Raw genomic sequence first — 7,500 nt, 5'->3', positions numbered from 1 at the left:
AGGTAAGGCGGGGGTCCGCAGAGGCTCGCAGGGGGTGGACACGGTGCCTGGAAGTCCCCTCTGGAAGGCACGGGGTTGAGACGGTGCCCGCAAGTCCCGATGGCGAGGCCAGGGGCGGGCGGACCTGGGGAGCGAGCGGAAAAGCCCATCGGCATCCATGGGGTTGACCTGGGGAGCCTAAATGCCCCTAGGAATACGTGGGGTGGAGCTGGGGAGCGGAAAAGCCCCTAGGAATACTTGGGGTGGAGCTGGGGAGCGAAAATCCCCATAGGAATACATGGGGTGGAGCTGGGGAGCGAAAAAGCCCCTAGGAATACATGGGGTTGACCTGGGGACCGAGAAAGCCCATAGGAACACATGGGGTTGACCTGGGGACCGAAAAAGCCCATAGCAACACATGGGGCTGACCTGGGGACCGAAAGAGCCCATCGGCATCCATGGGGGGGAGCTGGGGAGCGGAAAAGCCCCTAGGAATACATGGGGTGGAGCTGGGGAGCGAAAAAACCCCTAGGAATACTTGGGGGGGAGCTGGGGAGCGAAAAAGCCCTTAGGAATACATGGGGGGGGAGCTGGGGAGCGGAAAAGCCCCTAGGAATACATGGGGGGGAGCTGGGGAGCGAAAAAGCCCCTAGGAATACTTGGGGTGGAGCTGGGGACCGAAAAAGCCCTTAGGAATACATGGGGTGGAGCTGGGGAGCGAAAAAGCCCCTAGGAATACTTGGGGTTGAGCTGGGGACTGAAAATCCCCATAGGAATAAATGGGGTTGACCTGGGGAGCGGAAAAGCCCCTAGGAATACTTGGGGTGGAGCTGGGGACCGAAAAAGCCCATAGGCATCCATGGGGTTGACCTGGGGAGCGAAAATCCCCATAGGCATCCATGGGGTTGACCTGGGGAGCGAAAATCCCCATAGGCATACGTGGGGTTGACCTGGTGCCCGCCCCCCCCACGGAAGTCCGTATGAGGTTTTTGAAACGGGCCTTGCCCGGGCCTTCGATCCAGGAGGGCGGACACTTTCGGCGGTTCGTCCCGGTGGCTGGGCCGGGTGCCGCATCTACAATATAGCCAAGAAACGTTCGCGGAGATTTTCGAGAACACGTTTTTAAGGACCCTCAATGCCCATGTTCGGTTCCAGAAAGCCGGTCAGAGGGATCTTCGGGGCAGAACCCTGCCGTGTTGAGGGGCCAAACCCGAGTTTGGAGCCAGGTCAACGGGGAAAACCGGAAAAGGGCCGGAGAAGGCGGTCAGGCCGGGCGAGAGTTCCAGGAGCTCGGCCACAATTCCGATTTCGTCCCGGTCAAGGGCTCCGTGGAAGGGCAGCCCGGGGGCGGGTCCAAGGGCCCCGGCAGGGACCCGGGCCTCCGGGGTCGGAGCCCAGGCACCCCGCCGAGGGGTGGTCGTCCCGGGCCAAGGCGGCGGGAGCCCGGGCAGGACTCCGCGGGGCAGGCCGGGCGGGAGTTCCAGGAGCCCGGCCGCGATTCCGACTTCTCCCCGGTGCCCTGCCCGGAGGCCGGGCAGGTCCGGGGGCCTTCGGCGCGGGCGGCGGGCTGCTCCCGCGGGGGAGACGAGCCGTGCTGGGCCCCGGGAGGGAGGCCCGGGGTCGACCTGGCGCCGGGGCTCCGGCCCTGGAAGTCCCGATGAGGTTTTTCAAACGGCCCGTGCCCGGGCCTTCGCTCCAGGAGGGCGGACACTTTCGGCGGTTGCCCCCGGTGGCTGGGCCGGGTGCCGCATCTACAATATTGCCAGGAAAGGTCCGCGGAGATTTTCGGGGACACGGTTTTCGGGACCCTAGTTGCCCATCTTGGGTTCCAGGAGGTCGGGCAGGGGTACCTCCGGGACCGGACCGTGCTGCAGGAGGGGCTCAACCCCGGGTTTGGCTCCATGTCGACTGGAGCTCCGGCCCAGGGGCGGGCCGGGCGAGAGTTCCAGGAGCCCGGCCGCGATTCCGGCTTCTCCCCGGTGCCCTGCCCGGAGGCCGGGCAGGTCCGGGGGCCTTCGGCGCGGGCGGCGGGCTGCTCCCGCGGGGGAGACGAGCCTCTCTGGGGCCCGGGAGGTTGGCCCTGGGTCGACCTGGCGCCGGGGCTCGGGCTCCGGAAGTCCGTATGAGGTTTTTCAAACGGGCCTTGCCCGGGCCTTCGCTCCAGGAGGGCGGACACTTTCGGCGGTTGCCCCCGGCGGCTGGGCCGGGTGCCGCATCTACAATATTGCCAGGAAAGGTTCGCGGAGATTTTCGAGGACACGGGTTTCGGGACCCTAGATGCCCATCTTGGGTTCCAGGAGCTCGGACGGAGGAACCTCCGGGGCCGGACCGTTCCGAAGGAGGGGGTCAAAACCGAGTTTGGCTCCATGTCGACTGGAGCTCCGGCCCCGGGGCGGGCCGGGCGGCCTGCCCGGCGAGAGTTCCAGGAGCCCGGCCGCGATTCCGGCTTCTCCCCGGTGCCCTGCCCGGAGGCCGGGCGGGCCCGGGGGCCTTCGGCGCGGGCGGCAGGCGGCTTCCGCGGCGGAGACGAGCCTCTCTGGGGCCCGGGAGGTGGGCCCTGGGTCGACCTGCCGCCGGGGCTCGGGCTCCGGAAGTCCGTATGAGGTTTTTCAAACGGGCCTTGCCCGGGTCTTCGCTCCAGGAGGGCGGACACTTTTGGCGGTTGCCCCCGGCGGCTGGGCCGGGTGCCGCATCTACAATATTGCCAGGAAAGGTTCGCGGAGATTTTCGAGGACACGGGTTTCGGGACCCTAGATGCCCATCTTGGGTTCCAGGAGGCCGGACGGAGGAACCTCCGGGGCCGGACCGTGCTGCAGGAGAGGTTCAACCCCGAGTTTGGCTCCATGTCGACTGGAGCTCCGGCCCGGGGGGCGGGCCGGGCGGCCTGGCCGGGCGAGAGTTCCAGGAGCCCGGCCGCGATTCCTACTTCTCCCCGGTGCCCTGCCCGGAGGCCGGGCGGGTCCGGGGGCCTTCGGCGCGGGCAGCGGGCTGCTCCCGCGGGGGAGACGAGCCGCCCTAACGCCCGGGAGGGAGGCCCGGGGTCGACCTGGCTCCCGAGCTCCGGCCCTGGAAGTCCGTATGAGGATTTTCAAACGGGCCGTGCCCGGGCCTTCGCTCCAGGAGGCCGGACACTTTCGGCGGTTGCTCCCGGCGGCTGGGCCGGGTGCCACATCTACAATATTGCCAGGAAAGGTCCGCGGAGATTTTCGGGGACACGGTTTTCGGGACCCTAGATGCCCATCTTGGGTTCCAGGAGGTCGGACGGAGGAACCTCCGGGGCCGGACCGTGCTGCAGGAGAGGTTCAACCGCGAGTTTGGCTCCATGTCGACTGGAGCTCCGGCCCAGGGGCGGGCCGAGCGGCTTGGCCGGGCGAGAGTTCCAGGAGCCCGGCCGCGATTCCTACTTCTCCCCGGTGCCCTGCCCGGAGGCCGGGCGGGTCCGGGGGCCTTCGGCGCGGGCAGCGGGCTGCTCCCGCGGGGGAGACGAGCCGTGCTGGGCCCCGGGAGGGAGGCCCGCGGTCGACCTGGCGCCGGGGCTCCGGCCCTGGAAGTCCGTATGAGGTTTTTCAAACGGGCCTTGCCCGGGCCTTCGCTCCAGGAGGGCGGACACTTTCGGCGGTTGCCCCCGGTGGCTGGGCCGGGTGCCGCATCTACAATATTGCCAGGAAAGGTTCGCGGAGATTTTCGGGGACACGGATTTCGGGACCCTAGATGCCCATCTTGGGTTCCAGGAGGTCGGACGGAGGAACCTCCGGGGCCGGACCGTGCTGCAGGAGGGGGTCAAAACCGAGTTTGGCTCCATGTCGACTGGAGCTCCGGCCCGGGGGGCGGGCCGGGCGGGCAGGCCGGGCGAGAGTTCCAGGAACCCGGCCGCGATTCCGGCTTCGACCCGGTCGACTGCACGGCGGGCGTGCAGGCCGGGGGGCGACTCGCAGGGGCCCTTCCAGGCTGCGGGGCCCAGCGGTTGGAGCCCGGCTACCCCGGCGAAGGGGCGGAAGAACCTGCACGGCGCGGCGGGAGAACCCGGCATGCTTCCGCGGGGCAGGCCGGGCAGGAGTTCCAGGAGCCCGGCCACGATTCCTACTTCTCCCCGGTGCCCTGCCCGGAGGCCGGGCGGGCCCGGGGGCCTTCGGCGCGGGCATCAGGCGGCTTCCGCGGCGGAGACGTGCCTCTCTGGGGCCCGGGAGGTTGGCCCTGGGTCGACCTGGCGCCCGGGCTCGCGCTCCGGAAGTCCGTATGAGGTTTTTCAAACGGGCCTTGCCCGGGCCTTCGCTCCAGGAGGGCGGACACTTTCGGCGGTTGCCCCCGGTGGCTGGGCCGGGTGCCGCATCTACAATATTGCCAGGAAAGGTTCGCGGAGATTTTCGGGGACACGGATTTCGGGACCCTAGATGCCCATCTTGGGTTCCAGGAGGTCGGACGGGCGAACCTGCGGGGCCGGACCGTGCTGCAGGAGGGGGTCAAAACCGAGTTTGGCTCCATGTCGACTGGCGCTCCGGCCCGGGGGGCGGGCCGGGCGGGCAGGCCGGGCGAGAGTTCCAGGAACCCGGCCGCGATTCCGGCTTCGACCCGGTCGACTGCACGGCGGGCGTGCAGGCCGGCGGCGACTCGCAGGGCCCCTTCCAGGCAGCGGGGCCCAGCGGTTGGAGCCCGGCTACCCCGGCGAGGGGCGGAAGAACCTGCACGGCGCGGCCGGAGAACCCGGCATGCTTCCGCGTGGCAGGCCGGGCAGGAGTTCCAGGAGCCCGTCCACGATTCCTACTTCTCCCCGGTGCCCTGCCCGGAGGCCGGGCGGGCCCGGGGGCCTTCGCCGCGGGCGGCGGGCGGCTTCCGCGGCGGAGACGAGCCTCTCTGGGGCCCGGGAGGTCGGCCCTGGGTCGACCTGGCGCCGGGGCTCGGGCTCCGGAAGTCCGTATGAGGTTTTTCAAACGGGCCTTGCCCGGGCCTTCGTTCCAGGAGGGCGGACACTTTCGGCGGTTGCCCCCGGCGGCTGGGCCGGGTGCCGCATCTACAATATTGCCAGGAAAGGTTCGCGGAGATTTTCGGGGACACGGATTTCGGGACCCTAGATGCCCATCTTGGGTTCCAGGAGGTCGGAGGGAGGAACCTCCGGGGCCGGACCGTGCTGCAGGAGGGGGTCAAAACCGAGTTTGGCTCCAAGTCGACTGGAGCTCCGGCCCGGGGGGCGGGCCGGGCGGGCAGGCCGGGCGAGAGTTCCAGGAACCCGGCCGCGATTCCGGCTTCGACCCGGTCGACTGCACGGCGGGCGTGCAGGCCGGGGGGCGACTCGCAGGGGCCCTTCCAGGCTGCGGGGCCCAGCGGTTGGAGCCCGGCTACCCCGGCGAGGGGCGGAAGAACCTGCACGGCGCGGCGGGAGAACCCGGCATGCTTCCGCGTGGCAGGCCGGGCAGGAGTTCCAGGAGCCCGGCCACGATTCCTACTTCTCCCCGGTGCCCTGCCCGGAGGCCGGGCGGGCCCGGGGGCCTTCGGCGCGGGCGGCGGGCGGCTTCCGCGGCGGAGACGAGCCTCTCTGGGGCCCGGGAGGTCGGCCCTGGGTCGACCTGGCGCCGGGGCTCGGGCTCCGGAAGTCCGTATGAGGTTTTTGAAACGGGCCTTGCCCGGGCCTTCGCTCCAGGAGGGCGGACACTTTCGGCGGTTGCCCCCGGTGGCTGGGCCGGGTGCCGCATCTACAATATTGCCAGGAAAGGTTCGCGGAGATTTTCGGGGACACGGATTTCGGGACCCTAGATGCCCATCTTGGGTTCCAGGAGGTCGGACGGAGGAACCTCCGGGGCCGGACCGTGCTGCAGGAGGGGGTCAAAACCGAGTTTGGCTCCATGTCGACTGGAGCCCCGGCCCGGGGGGCGGGCCGGGCGGGCAGGCCGGGCGAGAGTTCCAGGAACCCGGCCGCGATTCCGGCTTCGACCCGGTCGACTGCACGGCGGGCGTGCAGGCCGGGGGGCGACTCGCAGGGGCCCTTCCACGCTGCGGGGCCCAGCGGTTGGAGCCCGGCTACCCCGGCGAGGGGCGGAAGAACCTGCACGGCGCGGCGGGAGAACCCGGCATGCTTCCGCGGGGCAGGCCGGGCAGGAGTTCCAGGAGCCCGGCCACGATTCCTACTTCTCCCCGGTGCCCTGCCCGGAGGCCGGGCGGGCCCGGGGGCCTTCGGCGCGGGCGGCGGGCGGCTTCCGCGGCGGAGACGAGCCTCTCTGGGGCCCGGGAGGTCGGCCCTGGGTCGACCTGGCGCCGGGGCTCGGGCTCCGGAAGTCCGTATGAGGTTTTTGAAACGGGCCTTGCCCGGGCCTTCGCTCCAGGAGGGCGGACACTTTCGGCGGTTGCCCCCGGTGGCTGGGCCGGGTGCCGCATCTACAATATTGCCAGGAAAGGTTCGCGGAGATTTTCGGGGACACGGATTTCGGGACCCTGGATGCCCATCTTGGGTTCCAGGAGGTCGGACGGAGGAACCTCCGGGGCCGGACCGTGCTGCAGGAGGGGGTCAAAACCGAGTTTGGCTCCATGTCGACTGGCGCCCCGGCCCGGGGGGCGGGCCGGGCGGGCAGGCCGGGCGAGAGTTCCAGGAACCCGGCCGCGATTCCGGCTTCGACCCGGTCGACTGCACGGCGGGCGTGCAGGCCGGCGGCGACTCGCAGGGCCCCTTCCACGCTGCGGGGCCCAGCGGTTGGAGCCCGGCTACCCCGGCGAGGGGCGGAAGAACCTGCACGGCGCGGCGGGAGAACCCGGCATGCTTCCGCGGGGCAGGCCGGGCAGGAGTTCCAGGAGCCCGGCCACGATTCCTACTTCTCCCCGGTGCCCTGCCCGGAGGCCGGGCGGGCCCGGGGGCCTTCGCCGCGGGCGGCGGGCGGCTTCCGCGGCGGAGACGAGCCTCTCTGGGGCCCGGGAGGTCGGCCCTGGGTCGACCTGGCGCCGGGGCTCGCGCTCCGGAAGTCCGTATGAGGTTTTTGAAACGGGCCTTGCCCGGGCCTTCGCTCCAGGAGGGCGGACACTTTCGGCGGTTGCCCCCGGTGGCTGGGCCGGGTGCCGCATCTACAATATTGCCAGGAAAGGTTCGCGGAGATTTTCGGGGACACGGATTTCGGGACCCTAGATGCCCATCTTGGGTTCCAGGAGGTCGGACGGAGGAACCTCCGGGGCCGGACCGTGCTGCAGGAGGGGGTCAAAACCGAGTTTGGCTCCAAGTCGACTGGAGCCCCGGCCCGGGGGGCGGGCCGGGCGGGCAGGCCGGGCGAGAGTTCCAGGAACCCGGCCGCGATTCCGGCTTCGACCCGGTCGACTGCACGGCGGGCGTGCAGGCCGGGGGGCGACTCGCAGGGGCCCTTCCACGCTGCGGGGCCCAGCGGTTGGAGCCCGGCTACCCCGGCGAGGGGCGGAAGAACCTGCACGGCGCGGCGGGAGAACCCGGCATGCTTCCGCGGGGCAGGCCGGGCAGGAGTTCCAGGAGCCCGGCCACGATTCCTACTTCTCCCCGGTGCCCTGCGCGGAGGCCGGGCGGGCCCGGGGGCC

The sequence above is a fragment of the Alligator mississippiensis genome, unplaced genomic scaffold (assembly GCF_030867095.1).
Source record: "Alligator mississippiensis isolate rAllMis1 unplaced genomic scaffold, rAllMis1 scaffold_52, whole genome shotgun sequence".
NCBI lineage: Eukaryota > Metazoa > Chordata > Crocodylia > Alligatoridae > Alligator > Alligator mississippiensis.
This window is presented reverse-complemented; position numbering follows the sequence as displayed.